The sequence below is a fragment of the Tasmannia lanceolata genome, unplaced genomic scaffold (assembly GCF_043159265.1).
Source record: "Tasmannia lanceolata isolate RefF3 unplaced genomic scaffold, GAP_Taslan_0.1 ptg000015l, whole genome shotgun sequence".
Taxonomy (NCBI): Eukaryota; Viridiplantae; Streptophyta; class Magnoliopsida; order Canellales; family Winteraceae; genus Tasmannia; species Tasmannia lanceolata.
The window spans coordinates 9,040,387-9,054,394 of record NW_027518692.1 but is presented as its reverse complement, the minus strand read 5'-3'; the positions used below and the strand labels follow the sequence as shown (position 1 = coordinate 9,054,394).

At 39.1% G+C, this 14,008-nt stretch overlaps 1 non-coding gene across 1 annotated transcript; it reads left to right on the top strand.

Annotated features, from left to right (window-relative positions):
• Positions 1 to 6,635: 6,635 nt before the first annotated feature.
• LOC143847714 (small nucleolar RNA R71) lies at positions 6,636 to 6,742 on the top strand. The gene has a single exon (XR_013235225.1). It is a non-coding gene; the product is annotated as a small nucleolar RNA R71 (small nucleolar RNA).
• Positions 6,743 to 14,008: the final 7,266 nt, after the last annotated feature.

Below are 14,008 nucleotides of genomic sequence, written 5' to 3'. Positions count from 1 at the left end.
ATATTCATGCCCCCATTTATTACTAAAGACACCCATCTGCCATTGATACACTTACGCTAGGTGTCCCTGGTAATGAAAAGGGGTGTAAAAACATCGGCTCTTATCAAGTGGATCCCACCATTTCCAAAATCCAAATCCGCGCCCACTTCTCAAATTTCTTATGATGTGTATATTAAAAAATCAAAGTCCGGGTGGAATTGCCAAGCCGAATGGATGAGTGGGGTCCACATGAAGAAAGAGAGTGCGCTCAAAATCCAAAATAAATAAGCCATGTTATTTTCCTGGGAAAATCTTGATCGTCCAATGTAATGGGCTACGATGTAACTTGATGGTGCCCCGTAAACAATTCCATTAAAATGATCTGAGCCGTCCAAATATTAGTGATAAATATCACCTATAAAGGCCCTTGTTGACTAATCCAAATTGTCCACTTTATGAGCTCTAATGGACATGGCCTAAATCATTTCTATTGGATGATCTAAACTGTTCATTTCATGGGCCTTAGCTAAATTTTTTGTAAAAATCCGAAAGTAGTCCTGAAACACCAAAAACAAGCAAATACCTTAGTAGTACCGCTTAAAATGATAAAAATATGCATGTTTCCTACCACTACCATTCACACATAATTGTGTTCATCAGATTCCCCCATACTTGAGCTTCGCTTGTCCTCAAGCAAATAAGAAGAAAATAAATAAAAACAAAGGCAAAAACAAATATGAAATCCTAACTCACTTTCGTAGGAATCATGATTGCACTTAGCATGTGCAATAAGCCTTTAAACCCCTAGGTTACCCTAGTGGATGAGTTTTGTCTCGTGAGTGTTTGCATTGAATATACACACAAAATTCTAAAAACAAACTTTTATTTCCAAATCTCACTATAAAATAAAGCCAAAAATTTCTAATCCTTTTTCTTTGATAAATTACTCAAAATGGAAGAACAAGAATACCTCCATACTTAAACTTTGCATCCTATCCCGAGTTGAAAAAATTAGAAAAATATTTTAATCAAGGAATCATTTTTTGCATTTGTCCTACTCTTCTCCCTTAAATTTGATTCTAATGTAATCATACCATAAAAGAAATTTGAGTTCGAAACTTAATAGAAAAATTACAAATTTATATGGTCCACCACAGTTTTCACTTTTTCCATACTTTCTAAGAATAGAACTCACTTTTTTTTTGTAATCCTCTATTGCTTTTGGCGTGAATGACATGCGGGGCATGCACCAGACTCTCAGGCTACTAAGCAGTTTCAGACAAATTATTTGATTTTGCATATATCATAGACATTGCTGCATATGAGTTCAAGCTTTACCTTTGATTATATGCAATGCTTTAATTTATTAAGCTTTCTAATTGACCAATGTATCAAGCTTTCAATCAGTTGCTCTCATGCCGGTTGGTTTTAAGGAACTAGGCATAAAAAACCCCTTGGACTTACTCGAATAAAAAAAGCTACAAATCTTCAAGAAGCAAACTTTCTAAACAATAGTTCTTTCTTTCTTTTCTTTTTTCTTTCTTTCCTTTTTAACCATACCATACAAAAAGCAAGTTTCTATTTCTATTTCTTTCTCAAATTCTTTTAAAAACATAATTCCAAAAGAAGACAAATCTAAGAAATGAAAGTATTCTTTCTAATTTTTTTAGATTCCAAAATTAAAATATTAACCAATCTACTTTCTTAAAATACGAAAACAAACTTCTTTCTAAAAAAATACCAAGTTCTTTCTAATTTGACAGAAATACCAAAAACAAAAGGAAAAGAAAATTTCTAACTTTAACTATAGAAAAGACTAGAAAAGAAAGTTTTCAAAAGCCACCCCCCGATACTTGATTTATGCATTGTTCTCAATACATTCAAAAATAGAAAGAAAAATAAGAAGACCAAAAAGGAAAGGGAGGGTACATACCGTATTTGTTTAGGCAGGATTCGAATAGGAAGGTTCATGGAGATCCATGACCTCTTCCATATTTGATTTTTGTAATTTAATAAACAGCTTTAATCTATGACCATTTACCTTAAATATCTCACCATCTTTAGGATTTAGAAACTCAACCGCACCATGGGAGAAAATTTTGTTAACCACATATGGTCCATCCCATCGAGACCGCAACTTCCCAGGAAAGAGATGCAAGCGTGAGTTATGAGAAGAATTTTATCACCCTTATTGAACTCTTCCGCACGATGTACTTGTCATGGAAGGCTTTCGTCTTCTCTTTATAAATCTTTACATTCTCGTACGCTTCATTCTGCAACTCCTTCAACTCCGAAAGTTGAAGTTTTCTTTGAGTACCTGCAGCAGACAAATCAAAGTTTAGTTTTTTAATGGCTCAAAAAGCTTTATGTTCTAAATCTACAGGGAGATGACAAGCCTTTCCATATATAAGAAGGTATGGAGACTGACCAAGATCAGTCTTATATGCCATTCTATAAGCCCACAAGACGTCCACTAATCTAATGGACCAATCCTTGCGGTTAGGATTAACTGTTTTCTCTAAGATTTGCTTTATTTGCCTGTTTGAAACCTCTACTTGGCCACTCATTTGAGGGTGATAGGGGATAGCAAACTTATAAGTAATGCTGTACTTCTTCATAAGTGACTCAAAAGATCGATTGCAAAAATGTGTACTCCTATCACTAATTATGGCTCGTGGTGTACCAAAGCGAGAAAGAATGTTTTCTTTAAGAAACTTGACCACCACCTTGTGGTCATTGGATTTGCAAGCAATTGCTTCAATCCACTTTGACACTAGTGAACTGCTAAGAAAATATATAAGTTCCCAAACGAATTGTGAAATGGACCCATGAAGTCGATACCCCATACATCAAAAACCTCTACAACAAGAATGGGACTGAGGGGCATCATATTTCTCTTTGTAACCCTTCCTAAAGACTAGCATGCTCTACAAGACTTACAAAAGTCAAATGAGTCTTTAAAAAGACTAGGCCAATAAAACCCGCACTCCAACACCTTATGTGCTGTTTTCTTCGGACCGAAGTGGCCACCACATGTTTGATCATGGCAAAAAGATAGAATGGAATGTTTGTCATGATCAGAGACACACCTACGAATAATTTGATCGGAACATGTTTTAAACAAGTAGAGGTCTTCCCAATAAAAATACTTTACCTGAGAGTGGAACCGGTATTTGTCCTGGGTGGACTAATGAAACGGTGTCTCACCCGTGACTAGGTAATTCACGATGTCTGTATACCATGGTTCACTCGAGATCGTGAACAACTACTAATCTGGAAAGCTCTCATTAATCGGATGCTCATCATCCTTTGCATTAGGGAGTCTGGATAGTTGATCGGCAACCAAGTTCTCCATACCTTTCTTATCACTTTTTTCTAAATCAAACTCTTGAAGAAGCAAAACCCACCTGATGAGGCAAGCTTTTGCATCCTTCTTTCCTACAAGGTATTTGATTCCCGAGTGGTCTGTATAAATGATCACATGTGATCCAATCAAGTAGGGCCTAAAATTTTCTAATGCAAACACAACTGCTAAGAATTCTTTTTCAGTAGTGGTGTAGTTGAGTTGTGCATCGTTTAAGGTCCTAGTTTGTTAAAATGTTGGCCTAATACGGCCCCAATTGCAAAGTCTGAAACGTCGCACATTATTTTGAAAGGGCTCAGCCCAAATGTGCGCTTGAGTAATGGGAGCCGTAGTGAGTTCCTTTTTCAAGCGCTCAAATGAACCAAGACACTCTTAGGAGAACTCGAACTTTTGATCTTTTGATAATAAGATAGTAAGAGGTCTAGCAATTTTTTAAAAATCCTTGATGAATCTATGGTAAAAGCCTGCGTGACCCAAAAATGCTCGGACATCCCTTACATTTTTTGGTGGTGGAAGATGGACTATGAGGTCCACTTTGGCCTTGTCTACCTTGATCCCATCTTTTGAAATGACATGCCCTAGAACTATGCCCTCTTTTACCATGAAATGACATTTTTCCCAATTGAGGACAATGTTCTTTTCCCTACTCCTTTCTAAGACCAATTTTAGGTGATGTAAATATTCGGCGAAAGTATCACTGTGAATTGAAAAATCATCCATAAAGACCTCCGGGAAGGTCTCTACCATGTTGGAAAAGATACTCATCATGCACCTTTGGAAAGTTATCGGAGCATTGCACAACCCAAAGGGCATGCGTCTATAGGTAAAAGTTCCAAAGGGGCACGTAAATGTCGTTTTCTCTTGATCTTCTGGAGTTATTGGGATTTGGTTATATCCAGAGTAACCATCAAGTAAACAATAGTATTCATGGCCGGCTAGCCTTTCTAGCATTTGGTCAATAAAAGGTAAGGGGAAGTGATCCTTCCAAGTAGCTGCATTAAGTTTCCGGTAGTCTATACAAACCCGCCATCCGGTTTGAATCCGAGTAGGGATGACCTCATTAGTGGCAGATTGTATAGTCGTAACTCCCGATTTCTTAGGGACTACTTGAACGGGACTTTCCCATTGGCTGTCTGAGATGGGATAAATTATCCCTTTCTCCAAACACTTTAAGATTTCTTTCTGGATGGCTTCCTTCATCACGGGATTAGCCCTTCTTTGAGGTTCCCTTGAAGACTTGGAACCCTCAATGAGGTGAATGTGATGTTGGACTATGGAGGGGCTAATCCCTTTGATGTCGGCCATCGTCCATCCTATGGCTTCTTTACTATGTTTTAATAACATCAAAAGGTCCTCCTCTTGTAGAGGAATCAAGCCCGCATAAATAATTATAGGTAAAGTATAATTATTTCCTAAAAAAGCATAACGTAAAGAAGAGGGAAGCGGCTTCAAGTCCAGCTGTGGGGCCTCCTCAATCGATGGCTTTGGCAATGACTTTGCTAGGGGTCCCATAGGCTCCATGTCTTGAATGGCACATGCATCGGCAAAGAAATCGCTTCCTCCATCACCTCCTAGCTCCTCCAAGCAATTTTGGAAACCTGCATCAAAATCAATTTCAAAATTAGTAAGAATATCATCAGGAAAGGAATGTAACATGTGAACTTCTTCATGAAAATTAGGTTGCTTACCTAAACGGAATACATTGAAATCAACCGAAGTGTTTCCAAAAGACAGTTTCATTAAACCATTTCTACAATTAATTAGAGCGTTGCCAGTAGCAAGGAATAGCCTACCAAGAATGATAGGAATTTGGTCATTGTTATTAACAACGGGCTCCGTATCCAAGATAACAAAATCCACAGGTAATAAGAAATCGCCTACTTTGACTAGGACATCCTCAACCATGCCTTTGGGTGTCTTCACTGACCTATCCGCCAATTGGAGTGTGACGGTGGTAGGTTTGAGGTCTCCTAATCCTAATTGCTTGAAAATCGAAAATGGTTTGAGGTTCACACTAGCTCCCAAATCTAACAAGGTATGGTCAATCTGAGTGTTTCCAATTGTACTTTGCTACCATTTGATGAGATAAAATAGAACTAACGTTTGCGGCCAAGAAAGCTTTCTTGGGTACATTCGTTGTTCTCTTTTGAGTACATAAATCTTTCAAAACCTTAGCATAAGTAGGGACTTGGGAAATCACATCAAGCAATGGTATGTTCACATGTACTTGTTTAAAAACATTCAAAACTTTATCAATTTGATCTAACTTTTATTATTAGCAAGTCTCCTTGGGAAAGGAGCCTTAGGAATATTTGGAGGATCTTGAGCATTTTTGGAAGGTTCGGATCTGACCTCCTCCTTGTGATATTCTTTTCCACTCCTCAAAGTATAAACGGCATTACATTGGTTCGTAGGGTCCTACTGCGACAAGCTGGGTTGAATGGCATTCAACTGTTTAACCTGTGGTTGTTGATTCCCATTTATGACCACAGTCCTTGGGTTAGAAATGGGCTGACTTGGCATCTTTCCTTTTTCCCTTTTACTTAGGGCCGTGGCAAGTTGAGAAATTTGTTTCTCCATTTTATGTTGGCTTGTCATGAAGGTACTCATGAGAAGTTCTATATTTTTCTCTAAGGAAGCAATGCGGTCTGACTCTCCCTATTTTTTAAAACCCGGTAGCTGATTTGAAACATTATTTATCAAGGGATTTTGAAATGTAGGATGTGGAGGGGGTGGCCGAACAAAAGTGGGAGGGAAGGTGGGCCTAGGTTGGCTGAATTGGCCCTGGCCTTGGAAATTGGATGGCCCACCTTGACTCTAAGAAAAGTTGGGATGATTTCTCCATCCCGAATTATAAGTGCTAGAATAAGGATTATTAGCATAGAGAGCACTCACATTCTCCGTAGCACTACCAAACTTTGCAAGAGTTGGACACTCTTCCATGACATGGTCCGTGGCTTGGCACCAACTACACATGGGAACACTATGTGTAATTTGGTGGACCTGTGAAGGTCCTTTGACAACTATCGCTTCCAGCCTTTTAATTAGGCTATCAAGTTGGGCCTCCTTAGCAACGGCACCCTCTAAAAGAAATCCCTTACCTGCGGTGGCTCTCTCACCTTCTTGAGTGGATTCCCACTCACTTGTATTCTCTGCTAAATCAAGCAAGAAATTCCATGCAAGGTTCTCATCTGTGAAAGATGTGAACCCTGTAGGGCACAAGGACTCACGTAATTTCTTTGTTTGGTAATCAATGCCCTCATATACTATTTGGCACAAGTGCCACAAATCTAAACCATGGTGAGGACACTCTTGGAGTAGATCCTTGAATCTCTCCATAAACTTAGAAAACGACTCTAATCGTTTTTGCTTAAATTGTAAAATATCATTCCTTAGCTTGTTTGCTTTATGTAAAGGAAAAAACTTCTTAAGGAACGCAACCGTGGACCCCTCCCAAGTGGTAATGGAGTTTGTGGGCAAACCATAGAGCCATTTTTTGGCTCCCTCCTTGAGTGAGAAGGTGATGAACCGCAACTTTACCGCATCATCAGAAAGTTGTTGCAGTTTAATCAAAGCACAAACCTCCTCAAACTCATGTAAAAATAAATAGGCATCCTCAGATGGGAGCCCGTGAAAATGGGAAGCATGGAAATAAAATGCGACTTAAGCTCAAAATTATTGCCCTGAGCAGCTGACAATCTAATGCATGAGGGTTGCGTTGCTCGGGCCAGATAGAAACGGTCACGAAGGTTCTTGGGCGCTTCTTCTTCCGCCATGGCGATTGGAATTGGTTGAATATCCTTCTCTGTTTCTGATCGAATTACTCTCTCCAAGCGATTGACATAGTTGCGCACCCAACCTACACTCATACACAGAAAATAGCCAAGTTAGAAAAAGAAGTAACCAAAAACCAAAGTAAACAAGTAAATAATTAAAACTAAAAGAAAAATAAAAATCACTTCGAGTAATATAAGAATTAAAATAATCGCACTCTTCCCCGCCAACGGCGCCAAAAACTAGATTGAGATAATAAATAACAGCAAGTGCACGGATCACGTGTAGATACGAGTCGAACTCAGGGAAGAGAATTGAAATTCTACCCCTATATTATTCAGAAAATAAACTTACGATATATTATTGCCTGGAATGGACTCAGGATTTCCGTGGACAGCAACCTTAGAGCCAACAATATATTATAAATTTATTAACTAAATAGATACAGAGGTCGAAAATAATGTAAAAAGGATTACCATTTTAACTCTTATATTTAGGCAAAGTGTACCAAAATTCTAATAATCTCTTTTAACTACTTATCTAATCTAATTATCAAATCAAAACCCAAGGGCTTAAGTGAATTGGAAAATTGCAAAAGTAATTGGGAATGGTGTAAAAATCTTAATTCAATATAAAAAATTACTTAGGGTTAGAATCCACCATGTGTTTGGATAAAATTGATTAATTAAAACAACTCTTGAATTTGTTTGAAAATTCGATTAACTAGTCAATAAGGAATAAGATCAAAGGGATGTCATTCCTTATAAGTAATTAATCAAATACACTCTCCAATTTATAGTAATTATATAGAAATTACAATCATTCATACGAAAGGGGAAAGCCAATGGCATGAATGATTGAGATTTTTTTCAAATATGAAATCCTACACAATTTTTTTCAAGTGAGTAAATTGATTTAATTAACAATCTCTCTCCTTCCCCATAGCTTCAACTAAACCCTAAGTAAATAGGATTTAGTTACTCATTGAGAAGGGAAGAAAAATAAAAATAAAAGGGAAAGAGGGGAGAAGAATTACCAAATAATACTTGAAAGGAAACGAAACAAAAACAAATTACTTCTTCACTAACTTGAATTGGAACAAAATTACATCAAATTGAACTTAAAATAAATAACAAAAATTAAATACAACTTAGTCTTTTTCTCCTCCAACTTTGGCCAAATCCTCTTCTTCAAGCTTTAGTGTCACCTTGGATTGAACGGCGGATAATTGATCCTTGGTTGAGAGTAGAAAAGAAAAAGAACTTGAAAAAGAGCAAGAGAGAACAAAAAGACCTAAGAGAGAGAGCTTGAGAGTGGTAGAGAAGTAGAGAGTTGTGTTGTAGAGAGATCTCTTCAATATATAACTTTTTTCCCTTTCTATCTTTAGCACTAAAGAGAAACTCCAACTTGGAAAGTATATTGTATTTTTGAAAATCACCACCTGTAGTTGGCAATTTTGTAACTTTGAGTATTTGTTGGTAATGGCAAACTTCATCTTTTCTTTCTTCATAATTTCAACAACCTTGCACTCCTTTTTGGTAACCTTGACTTTTCTCCTCAATTTTCCAACGTTGGGGAAGGTGGAAATTTGGGCAACTCTCTTTGTTTTCCTCATTGTGGGTCCCACCTATATAATATATAAAAGCAAATAAAACAAATTAGTAATAAAAACAAAGAGATTCTCATGAGTGCAAGTGGACCCCACTTAATTGTATATTGTATACATTACAAAGTAGCCCAAAACTACAAAAAATGTGGGCTGCTTTTTTTAGAAATTGCTTTATATTTGGAATGGAAAGTCGATACTGTTTAGATAACTTTGCATGTATCTTTAATTGTAAGTGGGTTCCACCATAGCAATACACCAAATTAGCAATTGCTCTTTCCAGTTCAAAAGAAAGACGTGAGCTAATGTGTAAGAGGAAACTTGCATGTATTTTGTAATTTCAAGGTGGGTCTCATATATATATATATATATATATATATATATATATATATATATGTGTGTGTGATTTGTAATTTGTGTCTGTCCATTTTTGTCCTCCACAAATGGAGGGGTTAGGATGATCCTATGGAGCTGATTTTTGGTACACCCCCTATCTATGATAAGGCCTTGCAAATGAATGGTTTGGATCACGCCCCAAAATGTGGGACCCATGTGATTGGGCAAGCTAGCTCACCAACACTTTCCTATATATATATATATATATATGGGACCTACTTTGTTAGGATGATCCAAAGCATTCATTTGAAAGGCCCTTACATAAATGGGGTGTGTACCAAAAATCAGCTCCATAGGATCATCCTAACCCATCCATTTGTGGAGGTCAAAATGGACAGACATTATTTATCCACAAATCTGCCCATTTTTGTCATTGACAAATGGAGGGGTTAGGATGATCCTATAGAGTGGATTTTTGGTACACACCCTATCTATGATAGGGCCTTGCAAATGAATGGTTTGGATCACCACAGAAAATGTGGGACCCATGTGATTGGGGCGCTTAAGCTCACCATAAGTTTGGTGAGCTTAAGCTCATCAACACTTTCCTCATATATATATATGAGAGAACATTTCCTATACACTTGTGTAGGTAAGTTACCTACACACTACCTTAAAATACAGTGGGGGCCCACATTGTTTGGGTGATCCAAACCATTCATTTGAATGATCCTCACATAGATAGGGTGTCCACAAAAAATCAGATCCATAGGATCATCCTAACCATTCAAACTATGGAGGCAAAAAATGGACTAATTTGTGAAGGTTTATACACGTCCATTTTACCTCCACAAATCGTACGGTTGGGATGATCCTATGGATCTGATTTTTTGTGGACACCCTATCTATGTGAGGATCATTCAAATGAATTGTTTGGATCACCCAAACAATGTGGGCCCCCACTGTATTTTAAGGTAGTGTGTAGATAACTTACCTACACAAGTGTGTAGGAAATGTTCTCTCTCTCTCTCTCTCTCTATATATATATATATATATATATATATATATATATATATATATATATATATATGGCAATATAGGGAATTGGCAATTTCCTAAAACTGAGAGCTGCTTTCTATATTCAAGAGAGAGACACACGTGTCTGCTTAGTGCTTTGTTAGTGAAATAGAAAGTGCATGGTTTTATAAACACCACAGTGGGTCGCACGTCAGCATGTACATACACTACATGCATATTTTAATAATAAACCAAAACAAAGAATGGGCTGGAAACGTGGATGACTTTTGTAGAACCAAAATGGGTCCCACTTTGATACCCCAAGACATGAGTGGCTCGAGAGATGAAATCCAACGCGGACAATTTAGTGAGCCCTACTTATAATATAATATATTGGAAAATAAAACACAAACGTGGGCTAATGTTTTGGTTGAATGGGAGAATGGGTCCCATCATGAATAAAAAGAAGTAATATTCACACCCCCTTTTATTACTAAAGACACCCATCTGCCATTGATACACTTACACTAGGTGTCCCTGGTAATGAAAAAGGGTGTAAAAACGTGGGCTCTTATCAAGTGGATCCCACCATTTCCAAAATCCTAATTCGCGCCCACTTCTCAACTTTCATATGATGTGTATATTCAAAAATCGAAGTCCGGGTGGAATTGGCAAGCTTAATAGATATGAGTGGGGTCCACATGAAGAAAGAGAGTGCGCCCAAAATCCAAAATAAATAAGCCATGTTATTTTCCTAAGAAAATCTTGACCGTCCAATGTAATGGGCTACGATGTAACTTGATGGTGCCTCGTAAACAATTCTAATAAAATGATCTGAGCCATCCAAATATTAGTGATAAATATCACCTATAAAGGCCACTTGTTCACTAATCGAAATTGTCCACTTTATGAGCTCTGATGGACATGGCCTAAACCATTTCTATTGGATGATCTAAATTGTTCATTTCATGGGCCTTAGCTCTATTTTCTGTAAAAATCCGAAAGTAGTCCTGAAACACCAAAAACAAGCAAATACCTTAGTAGTACCGCTTAAAATGATAAAAATATGCATGTTTCCTACCACTACCACTCACACTTAAATGTGTTCTTCACTTATCCAAAAGATTGGTAAACACTGGTTTATCTCTCGCAAGATCAAATACCAAAGCCCTTCTCCCCAGTAGAGTCAAGATAAACAAATGTTTGTTAAGTGCTCCCTGAATGAGAACCCTTGCTCGGGCGATCCGTCTGTCAACGGATTCATTAAATCATGGTCAAACACGACTGATTCCGACACTGATTGATGGATGTTTACATCCCCTTCAGAATAAATTCTCCAAACAGTCAGTATAACATCGGCTCCCTCGACATAGTCAGGATCACCATCATCAGAATCAATCCCAATTGACTCTCAGTCAATTTACGGCATCTAAGGAACCTTACTAGCTTCGATAGCTCGAACGGTCTTCCTCACCAGGATTGAGACAACATATTGTCGTAGGTCCTATTATCCCAAACCTCACATCCCCAGAGAGTCGTTCGAACCTAGTCTTTTAACAAAGAATGTATGTTCCCAGATTCTCGAACATGATATACCCAGTGGTATTTGGAACCAAATCCTCAGCGGACTTTGTACCAAAATCCCCAGCGGCATTTGCAACTAAATCCTCAGCGGACTTTGTACCCAAACCCCCAACGACATTTGCAACCAAATCCCAAGCGGACTTTGTACCCAAACCCCCAAGCTGCGTTTGCAACCAAATCCCGAGCGGACTTTGTACCCAAATCCTCAGCGGCGTTTTCAACCAAATCCCCAGCGGACTTTGTACCCAAATCCCTAGTGGCGTTTACAACCAAATCCCCTCGGAGTTTGTAACCAAATCCTCAGCAAAGTTTATACCCGCTTCCACAACAGAGTTTGTGACCAAACCAGGCATTCAAAACCAGCAAAAGCCCCATGAGGCTTCATCCCCAGGGAGTCATTCGAATCCAGTCCTTAATAACAGGCATACGTTCCAAGAGTCCCAACCAAAATCCCCAGCGGAGTTTACAACCAAATCCCCAACGGAATTTGTACCCAATCCCTGATCGACACAAGCTCACTCGCTTGGTTGATTCCATTGGCCCTGGCTCACTCGCTCGCCTGGTCGATGGAGTGGCCTTTGCTCGTTCGCTCGCCAGACCAATCCCTGATCGACACAAGCTCACTCACTCGCTTGGTTGATTCCATTGGCTCTGGCTCACTCGCTAGCCTGGTCGATGGTGTGGCCTTAGCTCGTTCGCTCGCTAGCCCAATCCCTGATCGACTCAAGCTCACTCGCTCGCTTGGTCGATTCCATTGGCCCTGGCTCACTCCCTCGCCTGGTCGATGGTGTGGCCTTGGTTCGTTCGCTCACCAGACCAATACCTGATCGATACAAGCTCACTCTCTCGCTTGGTCACTTCCCTTAGCCCTGACTCACTCGCTCGTCAGGCCAACTTCTGACTTTTAAGTTCATCCGCAACCAAGTCAAATGCTCCTGTAGCCGTTCTAAACCACAGCAAACCCGTTCTGAAGCGTTAGCCCTCCAGGGTAAGTCCGTTTCACCACGGTAACCCTCCAAATCAAGATAAATCAAATCCATGCAGTGATCCTGCAAACCAAATCAAAGCCCGTGCAAGTCCGTTTGTACACGGTATCTCGTCGAAATCAAGCACTGTTTAAAACACAGTATCAAATCAAGATCATACGTACGATCTATCACTTCAATCACCAGGTGCCAAGTTGGCATTCCTGTGATCAGTGTCCGCACTGGATGTCATTTTGACATCCCCCGAGGTCCCACCCCAAATCGGGTGTCCTTAACCTGACCCAGTGTGGGACCCGATCCCGCAAGAGGGGAATGGGCGCGCGAGGCGCTACACTCTCTCTTGGTCTCCCGTACCCACGCTGTTGGCGTGTGCTTTTTATTATTGATTTTAATTACCCAACCAAGCAGGCAGCAACCAAGCGATAGGGTGCAAACAAACGTGCAACCCAGTACCCATAAGGGCAGGGGTAAGCTGCCGAGCCTAGCAAGGTGTGATTTAATTCATCTTTTCCGTGAACTTGGGATCACTGAGGTAATCCGAATTCCACGCAAAAGAGAGTGACAGAGTCGCCACCTAGATGAGGGATCTAGGACCCATAATTGACCAGAAATCTAGACTCGTTACCTGGTTTTGAGAATGGAAGGTATGGGGAGTTACCACCACATGCACCATTCCTGCCCGATAATCGGTCTTCAATTCCAAAAGTTAACTCTTTTGAATTTCTTTTAAATGGCTCACTTAACTCTATTGACGTGCGAACTATATGACATGCATCATAAAATCTAATTTTAATGTAATTTCTAAATGTGTATCTTGATTTTCTTAATTTGTTTGAATTCAATCTAAGTGAAAGTTCTCCTAAAATTCTAATTTCATGGAAAGTTCTAAGTGATTTAATTACTTTTAATTTAATGATTAATATACAAATTCCCACTACTTATGAGTGGAGCCGACTCGGGCTTGGTATGCCACTCAAGTATCCAAGTTGCCTAAGTATCCCAGCCTCACTGGAATCAGAGTCGATCGTAGTTCGGTGCACTGAACTAAGCTACTTATGCCTAACTCATCTAGAACACCGATCTAGACTGGATTGACTGTTTTAACAGTTTAAGAGAAATTATTTAGTTCAAGTTGAAGATTTTATTATCCTAGGACTTCATCTAAGATGCTACATGGTCAGAGCTAAGTGCAAGACGTCCCTTTGGCTAATGCAGGTTAACCTATATCCTAGGTAACTAGGCCCGTCTTATGAGAAAATTGGGTTACTAATGTAACTAGATCTATGGGACGGTTACTATCCATAGCAAGCGGCAGTGATGAGGCTGGACTCCTAATTCTAGGACTCCTTAAAACTTAGGACA